Source organism: Bactrocera dorsalis, chromosome 3, assembly GCF_023373825.1.
Source record: "Bactrocera dorsalis isolate Fly_Bdor chromosome 3, ASM2337382v1, whole genome shotgun sequence".
Classification (NCBI taxonomy): Eukaryota; Metazoa; Arthropoda; class Insecta; order Diptera; family Tephritidae; genus Bactrocera; species Bactrocera dorsalis.
In genome coordinates, this window is record NC_064305.1 from 27490630 (window position 1) to 27517903 (window position 27274).

Sequence of the window (27274 nt, forward strand, 5' to 3'; positions counted from 1 at the left end):
ACAAAAATTGGCTTTTGCACCACGATAACGCTCCTGCTCACACATCGTTGCTTGTGCGCGACTTTTTGGCCAAAAACAACACACTAATGATGCCGCAGCCACCGTATTCCCCAGATCTGGCCCCTTGTGACTTTTTCTTGTTCCCTGAACTGAAGAAGCCCATGAAAGGATGACGTTACGCTTTTCTTGACGAGATAAAGACGGCATCGAAGGAGGAGCTGAAGAATATAAAAAAAAATGATTTTTTGAAGTGCTTCGAAGATTGGAAAAACCGTTGGCACAAGTGTATAATATCTCATGGGGATTACTTTGAAGGGGAGAAAATAGATATTCATGAATAAATAAATAATTTTTGAAAAAACACAAAATTCGCGATACTTCTTGAACACGCCTCGTATGTTATTTTCAATACGAACATTTTGATATTTTTGGTTTTGTTTATGTTTCTTTGCCCCATCTTGGTTCTTCTGGTTCAATGCAAAAAATACATAAAATCTAAGTTTCTTAACGAAGTAACAGCTATTAAGTGGCTTGATAAATTTTGTTTAAGCTGTATGAGTACTGAACGAAAATGTCAAAATATGTGCAAAATATTTTTTTATGACCGTAACTCAGAATTGAAATTATGATTATCAAGGCATGCACTATGTTCCCCAGATCTGGTTCAGTAGCTTTTTTCTGATTTCAGACTTCAAATGAATAGCTGTTTGTCAAAAGGAATTGAAACTAAAACTATTTTTGCTTCCCATCGGTCTTCAGTTAACTTAACCGAACATCATACCATTACTTCGTCTGCAGAATCGATTGCAATTTCTTGCGCTGTGTTGGCCAGTTATGCCTATTTAAATGGCTGCTCATATTGTGCTCGCCATCAATTGTACTAAGTAGAAAAATGACAACAACAACACATCAACATCAATGCAATAAAGGTGGAACATAACTGCGGCACCTGCAAATAGCTCCAGCCAATACTACAACAATACTGCAACGTTGCACGGCTTGCCAGAGAACATCACTGGGCTCGGTTATAGTGTGGCTAATGCAATTAATATTTATAAATTCACGCGATGGCTGCTTTTCCACGAAACAGTCTCGCATACACATACAAGTCGTTGGTGTGAAATTGCAAAATACTAAATGTATATTAAGCGGAACAAGGGCACGTACACGTCTCAATTCAACACTTTTTCTCCTTTTGCTCATCATTGTTTTTTCTCTCTCTCGGTTTCACAGGCACTTCGCAGTACATGTACGTCTTGTTCGTCACCTCACCGGCGGGCTCGCTGCTCAGCACGGGTTTCCATTTCAATGTCGGCAATTGGGCCGGTCAAGTCGAGACAGCGGGCATCAAGCATGGCATTTGATACGCTGCTCATCTCCGAATCGCTGAAGGATAGTAACGCCAGTGAGGACATATTTTTGAATATCCCTCATTGGTATCCACCGAATATGTCGTGCAGTTATCACAATGAAGAACGAATAGGCAAAATTGTGCGGTTATATTTTCCAACGTAAATGGAAGAAAATATAATTAACTGTGCATATAACAACATATTCCGTTTTTGGGCCATTATAGCATATAGCTGCCATAGAAACTGAATGATCAAATTTGTGCAGGGCTTATGATCATATTAAATAATATAAAATCATTTTTATCAACTCAACAAAGATTGAGCTTTTAATTAACTTTTCACCAGATTTGCTCCATCAAAAGGTATAATAGAGCATTTTGTTAATCGACGACGGTTAAGATTAACAAAATGCTACTTTAAATAAAGAAAATTGTAATTGTTACCAGTGAATTTCAGCATTTATTATTTAGTTGGGATATAAACTTTGAAACTTTCTTTTCAAAAATAATAATGTTTCTAGTAATTTAAATTAAAATATGTATTCCCTTGAAATTTCACAATTTTTTATTTATTTTTTATTAAATATACAAAAGTGAATTATAATTAAAAAAAAAGAGAGTGTGCTTATGACCGCACGACTGAAGTAAAACTTCTTTCTCTCTATCTATATGTATATATGAATGTGTGTGTCCAATATATACATGTATGCACATATACATATATTTATTTCCTACAAATATTTAAATTTATTTTATGTTTTCATTAGTAAATTAATATTTTTGCATAGATGAATGTGTGTATTTCAATATCAGATTCAGATGGCGCTTGCAGTCTGTCGCGTTCTATGTGTTCAGCACATCAATCTGTCGAAGCATTGACGCGACGAGACGCGAAAGAAACTAACAAACGATCGCCGATTGTTACCGCTTCCCTTGCCGCTGTAACAGCTTCGCCTTCCAACGTGCGTAAATATGTATTCATATGTATGAACTTGCATAAGGAGCATGCATGCATGTGTTTATGTCTTCATATTCATATTCATGCATACATATATTTATGTCTCTTCATATTCTTGCGTATGTGAGACAGAGACATAATGTATTTTGTACACATTTTCGGTGTCAAAATGAAACAAAATATAAACAAGCAAAACGAAATTCTTCGTTGGGAGTCTCTTCATATTCTCTTCTTCGGCATATATGCCTTGTCATCATATGCCGTAAATACATATATTTCTGTCTCTTCATATTCTCGGTTAGAATATGTGAGAGAATTGTAAACAATGTTAAAATTCCGAGGCGAATTCCGACCTTACATACAATGTTAACAAATTTTATGTTCTCTTTCTATACTTTTAAGTTCTCTGGTTCTTGCAAATTTGTTTACATGCACACATATGTAATTACATATGTATGTACGTGAATATGCGCGACCGCTTGGTCTTTTAATATGTACATGTGAAAATGTTCAATATTCCTCTTATTCATGTGTACAGTCAATCCCGGTTAAGTAGTACTCCGCTTAAATGAAAGTCATCCCTCTTAACTGCCTATATCTTGCTGCATCTCACGGTTTGTTTTTTGAAATACATTCAAACTATTGTTTTAAGTATGTACGACTCGGTTAAGTATCCGCAGTCGCTTATGTACCATATTATATTTTTATTTTTGACAAACCACAAAAATCTGTATCTTTGATTGTGCCACATAACCGGGATTGACTGTATTTTACGCGGCTTGCAAAAATCTGCGTCGATATATATATTTACGCAAGTTTGTTGGCGAAGCTGTTAGCGCGGCAAGGGAAGCGGTAACAATAGACAATCGTTCGCTTATTGTTTCGGCACAGCTAGGATTTTCTACCAACAACACAATGCCGTGTCGACAGATTGACTCGTTGACATGGAAGCAAAAAACGCGAGCTTCGCCATTGGTTGTCCGTCTCAACGGAGATTTCGCATGAAGCATTAAGTGTACATACATATGCACTGCATCTAGACAAATTTACAAACATTATCCCTATGGTCTAGCATATTTGTTTACATGCACACATAATTATATATGAGCACATGTGCGATCGCTTGGTCTTTTAACATGATATCGAAACTTTTAATAATTAAAGGAAATATATGTATGTACATATACATATTTTTGTATATAGTAAATACATATATGACCTGTCAAACCCATATAAAATGTATATTTAGGTAGTAATACTTGCAAAGATTTTATGGTATACAAATATGTACATAGGTCAAATTCAAAATACACACTTATGTGTTTTCATAACAAATATACATATGTACAGCCATGGACACATAAATAGCACACATCTGAATCCCATATTAATTCAATTTTGTTTTAATCCTAAAGTAGCTGAACAATAAAAATTTGGTATGTATCTACTTGTAACTGTTATGAGGCTCATTTCCCTGCAAAAAAATACTGTTTATTTTCTATTAAATTTTGTACGCGACAATTTTATTGTGTATAGTGTTGATTTGAGGTGGACACATATGTAAATAGCACATTTTTAAGTTCGTAGTCTTTTTTTTAATTTTGTGTGAGGTTCTCGCATATTTTTAATTTAATTCTGCGAATATATAATTATTTCATCGATATTTCGTTAAAATGAGAAGAAAAAAAACCTTCCACGACAGAAAATGGAGTCCTTATATCCAATATGAACAAAAAAGGAAAAGATCCTGTCAAAATTGCTAAAATAATATATTGCTCTCCAAAAATGTTATAAAATGCTCTTTATGTAACAAAACACCCACCTTGTGTCAATAAAAAGATACCAAGAAAACCAGGACCACGTAAATCCGATATTAGTGTTGACATATAAATACATAGTACGGAAGAGCAAAGCGGATCCTTTTAAGTTAACCAGAGAAATTATGATCGAAATTAATGACGAATATGGTGTGGACGTATCCAGAAAGCTTGTAGGAAGACGACTCAACTTATCTCAACTTTTTGGACAAATTACCAGCAAGAAACCACTCCTGTCAAAACGCCACATCAAAATTCGACTGGCATTTGGAAAGGCCCACGGAGACAAACCAGCACAATTTTTTAAGAACGTGTTTTTGAACGACAAAACCAAGATAAATAGGAAGGTTCCAGTTGAAAAATCATTTTTACGTCGTCCACAAGGTCAATCCCTTAAACCTAGGTATACCAAAAAAACCATTAAGCACGGCGGTGGAAGTATCATGGTCTGGAGCGTGTTTTCATGGCATGGCATCGTGCCAATTGTTCGAATAAATGGTAAAATGGACCAGTTTTAGTATTTGGATATACTGAAAAATAAAATGTATTTCAATCCATGCCCATAAACTGGACATTTATGCAAGACAATGATCCGAAACACACCGCAAAGGTAGTAAAGTATGGTCTCGGCAATAAAAAATTTAAAATTTATGAGTGGCCTGCGCAAAACACGAACCTGAAACCAATAGAAAATTTATGAATTGATATAAAGTTCAAAATAGCAAGCAAAAAATTCAAAAATTTTGATAATTTATGGGCTGGAATTGAGGAGCCTTGGTATTCAATCCCAAAGGAACGATATCAAGAACTGGTGGACAGCATGCAGCAAAGATGTGAGCGGATGCTTAAAAATGATGGATATAGTACAAAATACTAACAAAATGAACAATCCTTTGCAATTTTTTAATAATTTTTATAAATTTTTGTACCTTTTTTTAAACCCCTTTTCAGATTGTGCTATTTATGTGTCCAAGCTGTCATATAGGATATTGATGTTTTCGTCTTTTTTTGGCGATAATAAAATATTTATTGTTTCAGTGTTATAGTTATATTAAAGTGAATAATTTTTAAAATAAAACGCATTCCTCTTTAAATCCGTAAGTGATAAACCTAAGCAATAAATAAATGTTTTCTTATTTGATGACCAAGTGTGATATTTATGTGTCCATGGCTGTATGTATACCGATCTATAAATTATAAGCAGAGTCGTTTGAGCATAGTAAATAAGCGAATCTGTACGCATACATTACTTTACATTGAAATTCGCATTATTTTTCTCATTTAACAGTGAAAATGCTCAATTCTGCTATATTCGTGGTGAAACACGCTTACAATTTGTCTGTGGTGAAACTGGACCATCTCGACCGAGTTAGCCAAAAATATTTTTACGATCTCCGCGCCGTGAACCTTCTCTATATTAAACGTTCTCTGCTTATATTATACGTTCTCTGCGTTCACCTCGCCTGATTACACTTAGGCGAATCACACTAAGGCTAATCACACTAAGGCGAATCACACTTAGGCGAATCACACTTAGGCGAATTACACTTTTCACCAGTTTACTCCCCAAGCCAAGCGCGCCTAAAGAAGTTTTACTTCAAAAATTGTTTTTGCAACATATAGGTACTCCTGTTATATAAGTTTGTATTCTTATTGGCATTCTTCGCCGAAGTTTTATAAAATGAATGCAATACGCAGAATTGCCTATGAGTAAAATATTCCCTTTCACATATGAATGGAATGGAGAAAATACATTCTGTAAAAAATAAAGGTATGAAATAGCGTTTAAATATATGTATATATGTGACTTCTTCTATCTAGTAGCTGTTCACAATTTATATTGTGTAATGTGTTATCCAAAAAGCGAATCAAAAATGTACTGAACAAATAAGCAAACATACGTATGTCGAGTAAAACAGTGCGTATGAGTAATATTGAATAAGCCGAATGCATTGACATGATGGTAAATATGTATGCAGTAGATATAGATTTTTTTTTTACTAAAATTATGAAAAAATAGAATGAATGTGTATACAGTACATATAGTAGAGCCCATAAAATTATTCGAATAACCTGAAAACTGATTATTCAGATATCCGGTTTTTAACCTTTTGAATGAGAGAATTGATTTCTCGTGTTTCAAAACTTCTATTGTTTCTTACGTAATACTAACCTCATCTTCTTCTTCTTAATTGGCGTAGACACCGCTTATGCGATTATAGCCGAGTCAACAACAGCGCGCCAGTCGTTTCTTCTTTTCGCTACGTGGCGCCAATTGGATATTCCAAGCGAGGCCAGGTCCTTCTCCACTTGGTCCTTCCAAGGGAGTGGAGGTCTTCCTCTTCCTCTGCTTCCCGCGGCGGGTACTGCGTCGAATACTTTCAGAGCTGGAGTGTTTTCATCCATCCGGACAACATGACCTAGCCAGCGTAGCCGCTGTCTTTTAATTCGCTGAACTATGTCAATGTCGTCGTATATCTCGTACAGCTCATCGTTCCATCGAATGCGATATTCGCCGTGGCCAACGCGCAAAGGACCATAAATCTTTCGCAGAACTTTTCTCTCGAAAACTCGCAACGTCGACTCATCTGTTGTTGACATCGTCCAGGCCTCTGCACCATATAGCAGGACGGGAATTATGAGTGACTTATAGATTTTGGTTTTTGTTTGTCGAGAGAGGACTTTGCTTCTTAATTGCCTACTTAGTCCGAAGTAGCACCTGTTGGCAAGAGTTATCCTGCGTTGGATTTCTAGGCTGACATTGTTGGTGGTGTTTACGCTGGTTCCAAGATAGACGAAATTATCTACAACTTCAAAGTTATGACTGTCAACAGTGACGTGAGTGCCAAGTCGCGAGTGCGACGACTGTTTGTTTGATGACAGGAGATATTTCGTCTTGCCCTCGTTCACTGCCAGACCCATTTCTTTTGCTTCCTTGTCCAGTCTGGAGAAAGCAGAACTAACGGCGCGGGTGTTGAGGCCGATGATATCAATATCATCGGCATACGCCAGCAGTTGTACACTCTTATAGAAGATGGCACCTTCTCTGTTGAGTTCTGCAGCCCGAACTATTTTCTCCAGAAGCAGGTTGAAAAAGTCGCACGATAGGGAATCACCTTGTCTGAAACCTCGTTTGGTATCGAATGGCTCGGAGAGGTCCTTCCCGATCCTGACGGAGCTTTTGGTCCCGCTCAATGTCAGTTTACACAGCCGTATTATTTTGCGGGAATACCAAATTCAGACATCGCAGCATAAAGGCAGCTCCTTTTCGTGCTGTCGAAAGCAGCTTTGAAATCGACAAATAGGTGGTGAGTGTCGATTTTCCTTTCGCGGGTCTTTTCCAAGATTTGGCGTATGGTGAATATCTGGTCGGTTGTTGATTTACCAGGTCTGAAGCCACACTGATAAGGTCCAATCAGTTTGTTGACGGTGGGCTTTAATCTTTCACACAATACGCTCGACAGAACCTTATATGCGATATTGAGGAGGCTTATCCCACGGTAGTTGGCGCAGATTGTTGGGTCTCCTTTTTTATGGATTGGGCATAGCACACTTAAATTCCAATCGTTGGGCATGCTTTCGTCCGACCATATTCTACAAAGAAGTTGATGCATGCTCCTTATCAGTTCTTCGCCGCCGTGTTTGAATAGCTCGGCCGGCAATCCATCGGCCCCTGCCGCTTTGTTGTTTTTCAGGCGGGTAATTGCTATTCGAACTTCTTCATGGTCGGGCAATGGAACGTCTGCTCCTTCGTCATCGATTGAGGTATCGGGTTCGCCTTCTCCTGGTGTTGTGCGTTCACTGCCATTCAGCAGGCTGGAGAAGTGTTCCCTCCATAATTTAAGTATGCTCTGGGCATCGGTAACTAGATCACCTTGGGGGTTCTACAGGAGTATGCTCCGGTCTTGAAACCTTCTGTAAGCCGCCGCATCTTTTCGTAGAATTTTCGAGCATTACCCCTGTCGGCCAGCTTATCCAGCTGTTCGTACTCACGCATTTCGGCCTCTTTCTTCTTCTGTCTGCAAATGCGTCTCGCTTCCCTCTTCAACTCTCGGTATCTATCCCATCCCGCACGTGTTGTGGTCGATCGTAACGTTTGCGAGGTAGGCAGCCTGTTTTCTCTCCGCTGCGACACGGCACTCCTCGTCGTATCAACTGACCTTTTGTATTTTCCCAAAACTAATGGTTTCGGTTGCAGCTGTACGTAAAGAGTTTGAAATGCCGTTCCACAGTTCCCTTATGCCGAGTTGTTGACGAGTGCTCTCAGAGAGCAGGAGTGCAAGCCGAGTAGAGAATCGTTCGGCTGTATGTTGTGATTGCAGCTTCTCGACGTCGAACCTTCCTTGTGTTTGTTGGCGTGCGTTTTTTGCTGCACAGAGGCGGGTGCGAATCTTAGCTGCAACAAGATAGTGGTCCGAGTCGATGTTAGGACCTCGGAGCGCACGCACATCTAAAACACTGGAGACGTGTCTTCCGTCTATCACAACATGATCGATCTGGTTGGTAGTTTTTCGATCCGGAGACAGCCAGGTAGCTTGATGGATCTTCTTATGCTGGAATCTAGTACTACAGATAACCATATTTCGGGCCCCGGCGAAGTCGATCAGCCTCAACCCATTTGGGGAAGTTTCGTCGTGGAGGCTGAATTTACCGACCGTAGTACCAAAGACACCTTCTTTGCCCACCCTGGCGTTGAAGTCGCCAAGCACGATTTTTACATCGTGACGGGGGCATCTCACATAAGTGCGCTCCAAGCACTCATAAAAGGCATCTTTGGTCACATCGTCCTTCTCTTCCGTCGGGGCGTGGGCGCAATTCAGCGATATGTTGAAGAACCTCGCTTTGATGCGGATTGTGGCTAGACGTTCATTCACCGCAGTGAATGATAGTACTCGGCGACGGAGTCTCTCTCCCACCGCGAATCCCACACCAAACATGCGCTCCTTTATATGGCCACTGTAGTAAATGTCACAAGGACCTACTCGTCTCTGTCCTTGTCCCGTCCTCATAAAACCCTAACCTCATAAAAAACTCAATTACATATCAAAGACATTACAATTAATATTACACTAATGGGTAAAGATGAAATGAGGCAAAAACAAGACTTGAAATTTTAAAACAGTACATTTCATTAACAAATATTATTAGGAAAATCTTTATGAACGCTGTTTGAGCCTCTTATGTTTATATGCATCGGAATATGCTTAGTTATTTTAATTTTAATTAATTTTTTTCTAAGAGTAGTGCTTATAATTTTTTTTTAATTTTTACTCCAAAGGAACGGATGAAATTTTCGAAACATTGGTACTTCTAGAAAAGAATATTTCACAAATATAGTATAGAGTCACAAGTTTATAAACAAAGTTTATATTGCGATTTCTGTTTATAAATCGGAATACTTTTTTTGTGATCTCTAACAACCTACTTTTCTTTACTATGCTTATTTTATGTTAGCATATATTTTTCACAAGCACACTTTGTACGTATCACATGTACCTGTTTTATAGTATTAACAGATTTCCCCACTTAAACACTTAGAGAATTCAAATCTCGAAATATTTTCACACTACTTCAAGTAAAATCGAAATGATTATGCAAACGCCTTGAGTTGTGTGTAAAATTCTATAACGCGCACATATTTTGCCGTTACTCATGTTACAAGCCCAGCGGGCATATGTGTTCGTCAACTCAGTTAAGTTAGCCGAGAAGCACGTCATTAGTTCTAAAATTTCAATAAATCTTCGCTTTGTGGCAATGTGGTGACTGTTATTTATAACTTTACGCTTTTGGACAGGAATTTATTATGCAATTTCTTAGTAAAGTGGAGAGCAACAGAAGACGAGGCAGCAGAAATAGCCACAGTACATATACATACAGCGAATGCAGAAATTCACTGTCACAACCAAAAGTATGTCTCAGACCGTAGTGAAGTAATGTAGCAAGATTATTTGATAGCCATGTAAGTAAGAGCCTATTGAGCGTTCCACCAAGCGACAGATGCCACAGTAATCTAAGCCACAAAAAGCTAAAAAAGTTACACTAAACCGGTTCAAATACTGTAGCAATCAAAGTCAGAGTACAGGGAGAGAAGTGTAGACGGGCGACTGGCAGCGCAATGGCATTCAAGCAGAGAGCAAGCTTAACAATGTAACGGGTGATTTTTTTGAGGTTAGGATTTTCATGCATTAGTATTTGACAGATCACGTGGGATTTCAGACATGGTGTCAAAGAAAGATGCTCAGTATGCTTTGACATTTCATCATGAATAGACTTACGAGCAACGCTTGCAAATCATTGAATTTATTACCAAAATCAGTGTTCGGTTCGAAATGTGTTTGTTCGACAAATTTTGTTCAGCGATGAGGCTCATTTCTGGTTGAATGGCTACATAAATAAGCAAAATTGCCGCATTTGGGGTGAAGAGCAACCAGAAGCCGTTCAAGAACTGCCAATGCATCCCGAAAAATGCACTGTTTGGTGTGGTTGTACGCTGGTGGAATCATTGGACCGTATTTTTTCAAAGATGCTGTTGGACGCAACGTTACGGTGAATGGCGATCGCTATCGTTCGATGCTAACAAACTTTTTGTTGCCAAAAATGGAAGAACTGAACTTGGTTGACATGTGGTTTCAACAAGATGGCGCTACATGCCACACAGCTCGCGATTCTATGGCCATTTTGAGGGAAAACTTCGGACAACAATTCATCTCAAGAAATGGCCACCAAGATCATGCGATTTAACGCCTTTAGACTATTTTTTGTGGGGCTACGTCAAGTCTAAAGTCTACAGAAATAAGCCAGCAACTATTCCAGCTTTGGAAGACAACATTTTCCGAAGAAATTCGGGCTATTCCGGCCGAAATGCTCGAAAAAGTTGCCCAAAATTGGACTTTTCCGAATGGACCACCTAAGACGCAGCCGCGGTCAACATTAAATGAAATTATCTTCAAAAAGTAAATGTCATGAACCAATCTAACGTTTCAAATAAAGAACCGATGAGATTTTGCAAATTTTATGCGTTTTTTTTTTAAAAAAAGTTATCAAGCTCTAAAAAATCACCCTTTAGTAACAATTCACATTAAGCGCTATTTTCAGCAGTCGGCGTAATAATTCTAATTGTGAATGCAATGAAAATCAGCATAGCCAACAGATCACTGTGCATAAATACATATGCCACATTATTTTGTATATATGTAGGTCGTGTAGTTGGTTTAAATGACGCTTTTTAGTTCCACTGAGAGTGATGCTCGTCCGCCTGTCTGGCAGCTTTGGGTGTTACAACACTGTCATCTTAAGTATTTTAGTTAGAAATCAGACAACGATTTATGTGACATTTTGTCCTTAACTTGAAAACACTATTACCTCTACAAGTGACTGAAAGTTTCTGTATATGTTGAGTATCACAAATGCCTGGTTATATATCATTATAGGGGTATTCTCTTGCTCTTGCAAAACCCGGTGCACGGTGCAAGAATTGCAGATTTACAATGGCACAACAACAAACACACGCAGAAAATTATTTGCAATGGCTGTAAAATATGTCAGACCAAAACCCATGTATATTAGCGTGCAATGTCACGCAAACATAAAATTGCAACCCTGTTGTAGTTGCCATTTTGCATAAAGACATATTACGTCGTTAAACTGTTGAGAAAGGTAAATTTTAATTAGATTTTATAATTTCTATTTAAATTATAAAGTTTTGTTACAGTTTTTTTGTTAAAAATGCATGCAGAAGGTGCGCCAATTCACAATAGCCATGCACAATAGTCATTTACAATAAATTGACTGAATCAGTCGCTCATATATCACTAGATTCTGCAATGGGTGCTCTCGTGCCCTTGTATATTTCGGTGTAGTGTTTTTGCAATCTGCAATCTTGCAAGAGCAAGAGAATACCCCTTATATATAGAAATGCGATAGGAGTAGTATTGGGCATAGGCTTACAGGGAAGTTATTTGCCTAAATATGGATTTTGTGTGAAAAGTTATAACTCGATTATTTCTACTTGATATTTAAATTGTACGATTATAGTAGTTTCATTACAGTTACATTAATAGTTAGCAGTGATTTATAACATTATGTGTTTTAAGGCAGAAAACGTGGCAACTCTATCAAAACACATTCGTACGGAGCTGCTAAATATCTGCGTATCATTCAGCATTCTACAGTTTTAATGTATTACTTCAAATACCAAATTGGACTTGTAGAGTTATTAAAAGTTTTCCGGACATGTCCTTGACTTCGATCATTTGAGCACTTCGTATAGCTGCCATATGTTATAGTTAGTAGTCCGATATCGGTTGTCCTGAATAAGCAGCTCCTTGTGAAGAAAAGGAAGTATACAAAATTTCTAATCGATATCTAACTTCTATCTTAAAAAACGTAAAATTTTAAACTCTCGGGAGATAAAGCGATATACGGAATTTTCGTTTATATTTTAATTAAAAATATGAAGTATTGTATCAATTATTTATAATCATAAGAAAGAAAGTACACTGTTTAGGATATAGAAAGACATTTTTTAATTTCATGAATATGTTTTCATATTAATCGATAGATGCGGAGTAAGGTCAACCGGAAGTTCGAAAATATTTGTATTAAATATTTGGGGATTTAAGGAAATATTGATTCGATTTTTTCCTATTTTTTATCATAACGATATGCTGGCATGACAAAATTATTATCTCCGAACTTTACGTATTTGGTGTGCGTATGTATATGTCCTTGAAATGCTATAGTCCAATTCCGAGAATAGCATGGGAATAAGATTAAAAACCTTGAGGATAATATTTGTGTCATATTTTTGATCTGATAACTTTATTGATTGGTATTCTGTAAATTTAGATAGCAGGCATGTTGTCTTCTTATTTCGTCCATTTGCACAGTTTACCATAAACGTGATTGGGTTACTTCATACATCCCATTTAGTTCAAAATGGTGAAGTAAATCCTGAGATACAGATTTCACATAATTTCACTTATCACTATATATGGGCGGGATCACGCTCACTTTCAACGACGTTTTACGTTTTACGTTTTTTTGTACTCAAGTTATCGCTTGCACGAACAGATGGACTAACATAGACGCTTTACTCAATATTGTTCGAGAAAGAAGTGTATTCGCTGCTAAAACTGCTTATTTGTACATTTGGCTAGCTACAAGTTGCACTCATGTAATTCATGTTGTTCATTACTGGTGTTTGTTGTAAACAATAATTGATACTTGCTTGCTTCGGCTGCACCGACGCTAATATACCCTTCACAGGTGCATTTCTTTTAGTAACTATGTGTTCAGTTTATATGGAAGCTACGAGGTTTGATAATTAAGTAATGGGACAGATTCTATTGCGCTTATGCGTAAACCTTATGGTAAACCTATGATCTTGACCCTTCCTCTTTTTCCGGCATCTCTCCCCCCTCTATTGATATATATACCATAGCTCTAGCTTGTTTAGTTCGCCTGCTGCGTCAAGTTGAGTAGACGTGTGTTTGTAGTGCTCGTCACGAAAATGGAAAAACGAAATCAAGAGCAACGCGTAGCGATAAAAATTTTTGCACCAGATTGCGCGAAACAGCTTCGGAATCGTACGCTAAAATTGTAAGAGTGTATGGTGATAGTGCTCTTAGTCGTGCCCAAGTGCCTCGATGGCACAAAGAGTTTAAGGAGGGGCGTGAAAGCGTGGAAGACGAGGCGCGGAGTGGGAGACCAGTCGAGGTGCGGACTGACGCGAATGCGCAGCGTGTTCGCGCATTAATCCGTGAAACTGTGAATCAAGTCTACTATTGCCAAGTACTCAAAAGATTGTGAAAACGAGTCAACAGGGTGCGCACAGATATCGCTCGTAACTGGATCCTTTATCACGACAACGAGCCGTGCCACACCGCCCTCAGCGTGCCCCAGTATTTGGCCTCTAAAGGGATCACCGTGTTGCAACAGCCGCCTTATTGGCCCGACATGTCACGCTGTGTCTTTTTTTGTTTCCTAAAACAAAATCAATGGTCAAAGGAACCCATTTTGAGTCGATTGAGGACATCCAGGCGGCCGTGACGAGGGTACTCGCGGACATCCCAGTCGAAGCGTTCCAGAAATGTTACGAAGCATGGAAAACGCGCTGGAATCGCTGTATAGCTGCCCAAGGACTACTTTGAAGGGAATGGCAGAGTTGTAGAATAATTTTCACATATACGGTTTTTTCAGTCTCATTACTTAATTGTCATACCTCGTATATGCTATTTTCGGAGATTATCTTATTACCTTAATATTATTTCCTTATCAAATTGGGTGACGATACCACATCAAATGCGAAAGTTTCCCATGCAAGGATTTGATTTCGATCATCCAGTTTGTATGGCAACTATATGCTATAGTTAAACGATCTGAACAATTTCTTCGGATATTGCACTGTGTTCGTAGAAAATAATCTGTATAAAATTTTGTAAATATATCATGTCAAATGTGAAAGTTTTCCATACAAGAACTTGATTCCGATTATTGAGTTTGTATGGCAGCTATATGTTATAGTGGTCCGATATCGGCAGTTCTGGCAAATGAGTAGCTCCTGAAAGTTATGTGATTGTTAATAAATATTTTCTTTTAGGCATAAGGTTTTATAATAATATGAGAGAGAGAGAGAGAGATCTACTCCGGATTAAAAATTATTAAGATGATGCTAACTTCTCAGATGGCAAGAGCTGGAATATTGTTTTTCAAATAAGACTTTGGACTAGTAGCAGAACAAAGTTCAAAGAGAAAACAAGGAGCATTAATTAAATACCCTCGTATGCCATTTAAAATAATTACATGTAATACTACTGTAGCTCTATTTAGAGTGCATTCAAAAATTAACGCTTTCATTTTCCAAATTGTAGATATTGTTTACTAGAAAAATGTCCTAACTATAGCCTAACATCTTTTATGGCTCCTTGCAACTATTTCACAGAAGCTACCTTCAGTTGTGTTGAAGTAGGAGAACAAAATCTTTTATTAACGGAAAATGTTTTTTTGACATTTTGGCTTTCATTGAAGCCCAAACATCTGGGGACTGTAAAGACAAATCTAAAGTGATGATATAGTTTTCTTATTTCATTGTCTTCATACAGTATGGTTAACAATTATGACTATATATGCCGCCTTCAGTTGCACAGTAACTCCTCTTTATATATTTTTATCATTGTAGTGACGTTAAGATTTTCAGAGAAGCCTCTCAAAATTGTAAATACATGAGTAGAGAAGCATCCATAAAAAGTTGTAGTGTTTAACACTTCTTTAGCTAAATGCTTGTCTTTCTCTTAGCCAAGCATTTCTCAAGGGGTTCAACAATACTAAAGTTGACTCAACTGTAAATATTACTTTGCTCCAAGCACGGTTGATATTTTCCTGCGCTGGCCCTTTTCTCAGTTTGTACTTTTTAAAGTAGGGATTTGATTACAGTACTTCTACGTTTAATGCCAGATTTCTGAAGATATACATATCGCTCATTTGCTGCAAGACCGGCATAAATCAAAGACGTGATTTTTGAGTTAATGCTGCAGAATTGTTCGTTATATCATACTTCATGTTGAGTGAAAAATTCATATGAATACCTCTTATATGCTCCGCTTGAGAAGAGGTGTAAGGTTGGAGTCACCGTGTAAGGTTGTAGTCAGTTGAAAACGCGTTTTCTGGAGAATCGATTTTTTTGACTTATGCCGGTCTTGCAGCAAATGAGCGATATGTATATTTAATCCCTTTTTAAACATTTTTTTAACTTCTCTTAAATTGATCAGTGGTTCTTCCCAAAGAAGGCAATAATAGCTTTGCCCTCATTTTTTGAAGTTACGTGATTCCTCCCTCTTCCTGCTATCTAAGTTTCCAATTTTTCCTTAATGTTTAGGCCACCACAATAGTCCATATGGTGCCTTTCAAATACTAAACAATAATTTTACTTATTTCACGGCACGGCGCAACACATTAGGAACATCGTTAGAGATCATAATTGAACAATAAATTTGAAATAAACTTAAAAGCAGTTTCCGCGATTTGAAAAACGTTAACAAGTTATTGTTGAACCCACTGTATAGACAATTTTAGTAAAGCGTTTCATTTGCAATACAAACTAATTACCATTATTAAAATAATTCTATAATTACCTAAAAAGAATTTTTTCTGAATTCCATCATTTATTTTTCTTGAAATTAAATTATTAATTAAGTGGAAACCGTGTTCAGCACAAAAAATATTGAAATGTGGGGAATATATTTCACATATTACTACAAATTCTACATAGAAAAATACCACAAATATAACACACATATGGTATATAGAAAATGCGCACTACATTATTAGCAAATCTGCATTGAAGCGCCACAAAATAAAGTCAGCACTTTGAAAATCCACTTGTGTGCGGATAGAGGACATGAACGGTGAGGCAAACAGCGAACGGTGCAGCTCAGTAATTCAGATGACAAAAACTTTTTCAATTACGAGCATAAACGTCAACCGAGAATGTTGGGGCAGCATAAAGCTGTGGAGGGAAGAAGTTGTCGCTTGAATGTAGTTAGTACATATACGTATGTGTTTGGCACGTGTATTAAATGTGCCACATGTGGCAGGTACAACAGGAGGTTTGGCGAGAGAACGAGCGCGAGACTACCAATGCCCTGGAAAAAGGTAATCTGCAGTGCGGAAAACTCAAAATTGTATATAAATGTGTATGTGTGTGTCTCTACAATGTGTTCGTGTGTGAGCTTACAAAGCTAACCTCAAAAAATGTACATTGCAGATAAAAATGGCGCGGAATGGAACTAGTAAACGTAATGAAATGAAAATAATAATAATAAAAGTAACTTAGTTTAAGCCAATTTTTGCGCTTGGTCCACGGTAATGATGAAAGACAAGGCGCAGCAACTAAAGCTTTTGCAAACAGGCTAGCAAGGTAGCCAGGTAGACAAGTCAACCACAAAAATGTCATTTTTAGTAAGCCAATAGAACTGTAGCTCAATCAATGTTCCGTAACACCCACACACGTGTAAAATTGCCTCGCATTCTGCAAGCCTTTGCGAATGTTTGCGGCATACCAAACGCTGTGAATGTGAGAATGTAGCTGTGGAGGCGATGTACGCTAAATGGGAGCAGGTATTCATACAATTATCGTTATATCAATTATATCGTTGCCTAACAGAATCTGACATAATACTTTATAATTCACTGCAATTTCATGGCCAGCTTATGGAGTATCCAAATAGGCCAAATATAAAATTAAGAAACAAAGCTTAAATGCACGAAATACAAATAGAGCTATTGGTTGAAGAAAGTTTCGTGAACTGAGCTGTTTTAAATTCGCGTATACTATAAATCTTATCTTACGTATTTCACATATTCCCAATGTTCCGCTTGTATCATTTTATAATAATAACTAGCTTTTTACCCGCGGCTTCGGCCACAGTGGAGCCATTAAATAAGTATGAGAGATAAAGGGTAAGGGTATAATAATAGAAATTAGTCAATATGATAACTAAATTTTTAAAAATTACTATAGACAATGAAGTTTCAACACCTTAAAATATGCGTATTGAAATGCAACAAAAAATGCTAAAATATATTTCACAGTAACAAAAATAAATAATTTTGAATTCTAACAATTTAAAAAAATAAAATACAGAGTTTTAATCTAGTATATTTTTGTAGACCATGTTATAAGTTTTCCCGTCGGGTGCAAATATGTGTAGATTCTGGGCTTTAGATGCACGTGAACAGGCTACATAAAGTTGACCATGAGAGAAGCATGGGTTTTCTAAATGCACTCCTGCTACTTGTAATGCTTGTCCTTGTGCCTACTTTATAGTAACAGCAAAGCTAAGCTTGACGGGAAACTGAACCCTTTAAATTTTGAATGGAAAGTCAGTGGGAATAATTGGTATCCGAGGTATTATAACACTATTTCCCTTACCGACACCTGTTAAAATAGTAGCACCAAGTATGTTCTGTCCCAATTTTGTTATCCGAAGCTTTGTTCCATTACATAGCAGAGGAGCATCTAGATTTCCCATAAGCATTACTGGTACAGTGTGACGGTACACCCGATAGTTCAAGTGATTTTAAAAAGTCCACAGGATATGAAGCATTTAGTTCCGTATCTATAATTGTATCCATTGACAAATATTCCTTAATTTTTCCCTGAACCTCGTTTAAAATATCAGTGTTGATCCTATTAACAATTTCATTTCTTGGTGCTAATATTGCTCTTGCCCACAACCACTGATCACTAAGCAAAACATTAGCAATGAAATCCACATCACTTTCTACTAAATTACAAAATTCTCTTGACAGTAATATGTAGCCTTCAACGTCAACATCTAAACAACCATCACCAATTTTCAACAACGTTTCTGCGTAAAGTCCTGAATCCACGTCATTATGAAGATGCACTCTCTCATATTCGTTTTCAGGCGGAGTTTTTCAACTTTCGAACATAAGCGTGATGATTTAATTCACGCTTGAATTTCATCTGATGGTGTCCCCCTCTGAATCACTGGGAGGGTTTAACGGAAATCACCAGTCAATAAAACTACCATGCCATTTTGGATATACCAGATTTCCGCTTCCGTGGCATTTTCTAAGAAAAGCAGAGTAAGAATTAACATCAGCGAGTAAGATCTAAAATAATAAAATGACTGCTAACCACAAAAATTACGGATTACCTAAAAAATTTGAATAGTTTTATACTGCATGTAACGACAGAAGAAAATAACAATAAATATAGAAAAATTAATATTATTATGTTAATACAACTCTAACAAATAATTTCGACCAAATTAGTTATCACAAAAACGGTACTCACGGACTTTTTTTTTAGATCATTAAAAGAGAAATAATTCTTTCATACATAACTTTTGTGTATCTTGAACCGCTTTCGCAGCGCAAGGAACGGAAGCCCTCAAAGATAAATAATTTCCCCCGTTTTTTACACATTTACCACTGTTTCTTCGCTCCTATTGGTCGCAGCGTGATGCTATATAGCCTATAGCCTTCCTCGGACTATCTAACACAAAAAGAATTATTTAATTCGAACCATTAGTTTCGGAGATTAGCGCGTTCAAACAAACAAACTCTTCAGCTTTACGATATAATATTAGTATAGTTACGAAAAAAATTGTTTCAAAAACTCCATCTGAATTCCGAAAATAAAATAATTTAAAAATTTTAGTTATTTCATACTTACGATTACTCAAAGAAAAGTAATCTGTAATCGGATCCACGCGTACCGCTAAGGAAATTACATTGGCTTAAACAAAATGTATTTACCGAAGTTCTCGACAACAGCTCGCCGATTTAATATACACTTTATTTTCACGGCTCACGTCAGATCAACTCAATTCGCGAGCACAACAAAAATATTTACGGCTATATAGGCTGAATTAATATGGCGTGCAGAGAGAACTAAGTTAAGTAGCATCACAAACATCTTGTGCCTGACTTATTCGTAGTAGGAGTTTAGTACTAAATGCTACCTAAAAAATGTCGTGTGCCTGCTGCATATCCTCATAAACTGCAGATGGCTGGCTTAGGCCGACATGTAGCACACGAGCGTAAATATACTTATATAAAAATATACACATGCCAGCTGGGCCCAAAAAATTCGACTCTCATGCGACATTCCCCATAAAATTTCGTGCTGCAAACGCAAATGATCATCATGCAGCAAGCCAACAAACACATACACAAAGTTGAAATTACGTATGTATGTGTTTCCATGCGACCTCATAAGTTATCTATCCGCTTGACTGTCTACCAGCCACAATTAAGACCTGTAGGCTCAAGAGTGTAGGCTTAGGTCCAGCAATGAGAGGTCGAACTCTGTGCTATATTGTTGGGGACAGAAGAAACGGCTTTCAGCCTTATATGCAAGTAGTTCGCAATAGAGTCTGAGCGGATTGCGTGGTCATACCCTAGCACATAACTGCCGACTTACATGCATACGTATGTATGCATATATATAAATTTATATTTCTCAATATCTCAATCCTCCTTGCGCTTCCTCAACATACACCACATCCTCAACACTTTAACGTTCGGCCCTGTTAACTGGCTTTTGCAGTGTTATCCAATTCCTTGCAATATTGACGAAGTGGAAATTATGCGGACAAACGGTTACCAGATTTCATACTCTGCTCTGTATTTCGGAATGATTGCATATCTTTAGGCTTTTAAGCGTAGTAACAAGGTGATGTCATAGCACGTACAACAGGACACGTTGAGCATATCTTGAGGTAGATACGGTATCTTTACTGCATTTCGTTATTATTGTATTAGAGATGCCAAACATGTCTTTTTAGCGGAAAATGTTTAAATTAATTTTATTTAAAACGTTATATAAGACTTGAAAACACACACCCCCTGTCAGAACAATAAGGCTTTTTTATTAATTCTGGTGATATCTGCGGTGCAGTCGAAAAGCGATTCCAGTATCTTATTTTGCACAAAATTCACCACCTCCCACTCGTTTATATAGTTCGGTTCCATCCGTACATACAAGGTGCATTACAAAATAAACAGGATTTAAAAAAAAACAGAACAAATGGTTTTTTCAGCAAAATCAATTTATTTTATTCAAAATACTTAGTCTCTTTCTGCTTCAATATAGCTTTTTGCCCGGTCCAAAAGCATGTCGAATGAGTGTTTTAACTCGTTGGCGGATATGGCCGCCAGTATGCCGGTACCAGCCATTTGAATGGCCTCTACGTCTGCGTAACGCTTTCCTTTCATGGACCAATGCATTTTTCTGAAAAGTAAGAAGTCGCTTGGTGCCATATCAGGTGAAAACGGGGAGTGGTTAATGGTTAAACTGTGATTTTTTGTCAAATAATTGGTCACAATGATGTCCTCCGAATATTGGATTTTGAAAAATTTTTGGTCCTCAGTGAATTTGTACGGAACAAACCGTACATACACCTTTCGTAAGCCCAAATGTTCAGTAAAATTGCGATAATTCGATGTTCTGGAGATGTTCAATACCATTTCCATGAATTTCAATAATGATTTTCGCAGATTTTTGATGAAACCACTCGTGCACTCTGCTACGGGATAAACAGTCATCGCCATTAACTTGTTTTATAAATTGAAACGTTTCGGTAAAAGTTCTACCAATTTTAAAACAAAATTTAATGTTGTCTTTTTGTTCGAAGCTCAGAAACCGCCACATAAACAGCGGCGTCGAAAAAAATGTTGTTCTTTTTTTCAACACCAACTAATCTGTATTTTCCTTTTTATACTCTCGCAACAAAAGTTGCTAAAGAGAGTATTATAGTTTTGTTCACATAACGGTTGTTTGTAAGTCCTAAAACTAAAAGAGTCAGATATAGGGTTATATATACCAAAGTGATCAGGGTGACGAGTAGAGTTGAAATCCGGATGTCTGTCTGTCCGTCCGTCCGTCTGTCCGTCCGTCCGTGCAAGCTGTAACTTAAGTAAAAATTGAGATATCATGATGAAACTTGGTACACGTATTTCTTGGCTCCATAAGAAAGTTAAGTTCGAAGATGGGCAAAATCGGCCCACTACCACGCCCACAAAAATGGCGGAAACCGAAAACCTATAAAGTGTCATAACTAAGCCATAAATAAAGATATTAAAGTGAAATTTGGCACAAAGGATCACATTAGGGAGGAGCATATTTGGAAGTAATTTTTTTGGAAAAGTGGGCGTGGCCCCGCCCCTATTAAGTTTTTTGTACATATCTCGGAAACTACTATAGCTATGTCAACCAAACTCTATAGAGTCGTTTCCTTCCGGCATTTCCATATACAGTTCAAAAATGGAAGAAATCGGATAATAACCACGCCCACCTCCCATACAAAGGTTATGTTGAAAATCACTAAAAGTGCGTTAACCGACTAACAAAAAACGTCAGAAACACTAAATTTTACGGAAGGAATGGCAGAAGGAAGCTGTACCCAGGCTTTTTTTAAAAATTGAAAATGGGCGTGGCGTCGCCCACTTATGGACCAAAAACCCTATCTCAGGAACTACTCGACCGATTTCAGTGAAACTCGGTTTATAATATTTTTTTAACACCCTGATGACATGTACGAAATATGGGCGAAATCGGTTCACAACCACGCCTTCTTCCAATATAACGTTATTTTGAAATCCATCTGATGCCTTCTCTGTATAATACAATATGTATATACATTAGGAACCAAAATAAAAAAATATGTAAATGACGGATAATGAAATCTCGATTATCACCTTATCATGCGAGAGTATAAAATGTTCGGTGACACCCGAACTTAGCCCTTCCTTACTTGTTTTATTTGCAGCTTTCGCAATTATCTCATCGAGTCGCTGATACTAATATATGACGGTGATTGCGGTGAATCGCTGACCATTTACGATTCGGATCATACATTTTCACGGCCCATGGAGAGGGTGGACTTCATGAGCACTAGTCCTTTTGTATATGCAATTCGATTCGAAAACGGGCTCCTATAGTGGCTCTTTACTCTATTCCTTGGCGCATTATGACTTTTTTAATGATACACGCTTCAGCGATCCAATGCAAAATACGCTTTGCATTGAAATTATGTATGCCTGGAAGCATCCGGGTGGCAAAATACACTCACTATGGAATTCTTTAAACTTCAAACGTAAGCTGTCAATAAAATTTCGTGACTGATCGCACACGCAGTAATCGAAATTACATGTATCATTTAAGGAATTGCAGTACAATACAATGCCTGCACGCGTTTTCATGAAGATAGTGTCGACAAGCTGGTTATTTTGGAGGAGAGAAAGAGAAATTCCAGAACAATATCAACTGCTGCTGCGACAACATACGGCGGGCTGTGCGTGTAATATCCTCAGTGGACCAGATGAACCTGGATACGATCGCACAGGGTCATCATGCGATCACGTCGTATTTCAAGAATCCAAATATACTATTCAAGGCGTCTTATGTCGTCTGATGATGAATTGGTGTTTCCGTATAAGAAAACATTGGCGATTGCGGCAGGTCCAATGGCCGCCGTGCCTGAGCATCATTATCGTCGCGAAAATTGCATTTGAGAACTGCAAGTAGCGCCACAACGCGATCTATGGTTGAATATGGAAAAAGGCACGCTTCAGCGGCGTGCGTGTGAGAGCGCTAAAATTGAGGTATATAAGTATCACCGGGCGACTCGAACCTTGCTACATAATTTATCCGGAAAAAATTTGTTTAGCACGTGATCTGCCTATACCCTTCGCTGCGGATCTGGATGCTCTCGGTGCCAATCAAGAACCGCTACCGGTCCTTGGACCGAGCTGTTTCATTTGCCACGCAATCCATATGGTAGTTTAGCATCTTCATTTCTGCATTCACGCACTTCTCGGCGATAGCTCAACTAACGTGTCACATTGAATATAATTTGGAGCAACTCAGTCTGCTACATCGCGCACACGCCTTAAAAGGTCTAGTGCTATGAGTGTTGGTTGCATTGCAAACCGCTAAGCGCACAAGTATATGTAGCAGTTGTGAACAGTATGCTTCCGTTCATTGGCAGTAGTGTGGAAAAAATATGTTGTCGTGCCATGGAAGCGAACTACTTTGGAGTTAAAAAATAAAGCATATATTTTGTATTTTCTATATGTATTGTGTGGTAGTATAAGAGGAACTATACATATGTATATGAAAATTTTCATTTGTTCTTCTTTGTTTTTTACACTCAAGTATTATTCCGACATCAACTTCATAAATATATTTAAATTGGTTAACATAGGTGAGTAAAAAAATAAGTCGAGGTTAGAATTTTATATTTGCACCCCCCTTATAGTTGGAATTGAAGTGTGTAAACCAAAAGTCAGGTTAAAATGACATAACCTTTGACTCCTATGGCAAATGATCGGTCGACATTTTGTGAGTTGTCTTTTATAGTTATAGGCCTTAGTATGGGGCACAGAAAACCCGCACGTAATCGTCGAGAAGCCAATGCTCCCAGCACGAATCACTGTATGGTGCGGATTTTGGTCTGGTGGAATCATCGGCCCATTTATCTTCTAAAATGAAGAAGTAACCGCAACCATTAATGGTGAGCGATATAGCGCAATGTTAACCGAATTTTTCTTCAAGCAAATTGAAGAGGAAGACTTGGAAAACATTGGTTCCAGCAGGATGGTGCTACGTGCCATACAGCAAACGCTACACTCAATCTTTTACGCCCTATCTTTAAATTTAAAATTTTATATGACCCACCCTATAGTTTCAAAAAGGTGAGATTTCAAGCTTCATTTATCCAAAGAAATTAAATTCGAAAAAGTTGAAAAAAGTTCCGTTCTGGAAATGATAATTCCATGATGGAATAATGTCTCTAGCGGAAAAATGGCAAAAAGTGGTTTTCAATATTAGATTGCCGACTTCTTTTATGTCTGATGTCTTAATCGGAAACTCCATAGAACCCCGCACCTCCGCATAAATATCTAAATATTTTACGTAGTTTACATTCATTAAAACGTTTTTTAAGGCGTTGTTTTGAAACTCTCTGTTTATCAGTGGTATCCTTAGGTTCTTCGAGTCTATAAATATACATTAGAAGTGGAGGATTTTATTGTAAAGCAGGTCTAGCACAAATAGAATATTTACATTAAAATGATGGGGTTTGTAAGTAAAAAAAGGTAATAATTAGCATCGTTTCCACTTTAGTTATAGCATTTATCCTTCCTTTCAGTATCAATTTGTGCTTTTTATACTTTTTTTTCTTAACGGCCTATCAAGCCGTTGATACAACTTGTACCATAAATTTGCACGTTTTTTGGTTATAGTTTTTCTGAATATGATATTAATCTTCCCGAAAAACATTAGAATACTCGTATAATTCATTTCATTGCAACATGTTATACAACTACTAGAATTATATGATAATAAAACACAAAAGAGAAGAAAAGAAATATAGTGATAGTCACTAAGTGGTATATAAAATGTTTTACGATTAATAAGTAAGCAAAAACAGAAACAATTAAACAAGCACAAGGAACTTAAGAAAAAGAAACATAAATAAAATAAATTTCATAATAAAAAAATTTTTAAATAAAAACTAAAAATAAAAATTAAAAAAAAAATTATGTATTTAGTTAAGTATATATATACATGTACATATATATATTGTATTAATTTAGAATAACTATTTAAAATTAGTAATAAAATGATTTCAAATAAATTAAAAATTATAAAAAATGTTGCTTTAACTTAGTTGTTGTTAGCAAACGAAAATTAATTGGTTTTAACTGGAGATTTTTTATTTATATACTATATTTTAAATTGATTGTGCAACCCAAAACTAATTGAGAAAAATAAAAAGCCATATACATACATACGTATATACACATGATCGGAATAACAAAACGGTCGTATTTTGAATACCTTAAAGTGTTGTAACTAGTGCAAAACTAACGTCATCTTGGAAACTACTAGATCCGCGATAACTCTAAACAATTATATTAAAACTAAATTTAAATTTTCACAAAAGTCGAAATGGGATCAAAACTTATCAAGCTACCAGTCACCGGATATGTGGACCTGAGTGCCAATGACTTACTTTTTAAAGAAATAGCGGTCAATGGTCTGCTATCGCCCTTTGGAGACAATATTTTTATGATAACAGTACCAGTGGTTTGCTTTTTTATCAAAACTGAATTAAATCTGATCAAAACTCCCCTAATGTACCTAACATAAAGATTTTTTAACTCCAAATTGACTTCATACCGCCGAAAAGGTGTGTAATCGGTCCATGTGAATATGCCGGTCAATATGTATGAATATAATTAACATATAATATTGCTTGAAAACTGCTTTAGAATATACTTGCGAAAGTTAATTCAATCAAAAATCCATTCCTTCTCCTCGCGCTAATAAACTGCATATTGTCATTTCCGCCTTCCTCACTTTATGTCATTAATATTGATTAAAATGTATGATATTTAGAGTAGAACTGACTGCGCCACTATTGCAGTATCGATTAATTGATAATAACTTACAAGGTATGGTTTCCAGCGTTAACCGGTATTTTTCAAAGGAGCCCACTGGTGGCGCCATTTATATGAAGACATTGAATGCGTTTGAATCTGCTATGTTTATAAAATGCACTTAACTTTATTAAACTTTTATGTTGTTATTTATTCCATTACATTATTACAAAGAATTTTTTTTATAGAACTGTATATTCATGAACCATCTGGTCAAGTGTATCAACACCTCCCTTGGTGGAATTGTAGTACAAATTTATTTCAGATTTGTTTTTATTACGCGAATCTATTTGTTTACTATGATGCATCGTAGACAAGAGAATAACAGCACGGTTCTTTTTCGGTACGTAAGATACCAATGTCATATTTTTAGAGAAACCAAACAGATTAGATTCGACGTCACGGCTTCTATTGGGTTGAAAAGCTGGAGGTATACTACGCTTATTTTTTCTTAATGTTCCAACTACTGTGTGACCATTTTGACCCAAGGATGTTGCAGCATTCAGGCTTGTAAAATAATTATCAAAAGTAACGTTTCTGTTAGTTCGGAAGTATGGTTCACATAGCTGATTGACTACGTTGAACGCCAAATTGTCCGCCCTATTTTGTCCTTCCTTTCCCAGGTATGTATGAAAAATAGAGGGTAACTAGTTTTACTGTCGCAAATCCACCAAATTTTCATTCCATATTTGTCAGGTTTACTGGGCAGATATTGTTTGAATGAAACTCGTCCTCGAAAAGGTACGAGCTGCTCATCAATTGTAAGATTTTCTCCTGGTAAATACATTTTTTTTAGTTTTGATTCACACACTCCCATTCTCTAATTGGAGCGAGTTTATCTCTTGACTTTCGGAGAGACCTAGTATTTTTATCATCAAACCTTAGGAATCGGAGCAAAGAAGCAAATCTGTTTTTTCCCATTGTAGCACGAAATATGGGACTTCCAAATATAGGGTCCCAGTTTTCTCTAAAATCCACACCACCCTGTTTATTAACACCTATAGTCAATAGTAGTCCTATAAATGCTTGCATTTCAATTTTGTCAGTTCTTTTCCATTGTTTCTGTGAAACTCTGTCCGCCTCAGCATTGGTGTGTTTCACTATAATTTCTTATACAGTATCGTTGAAAAAGAGATTAAAGCTGTCTTTTGGATCTATTATATTGCGCCCGGG

The 27274-nt window shown here is 37.0% G+C and overlaps 1 pseudogene; it reads left to right on the plus strand.

Annotated features, from left to right (window-relative positions):
* The first annotated feature begins 892 nt into the window (after positions 1-892).
* On the plus strand, positions 893-24735 carry LOC125777512 (uncharacterized; annotated as a pseudogene).
* Positions 24736-27274: the final 2539 nt, after the last annotated feature.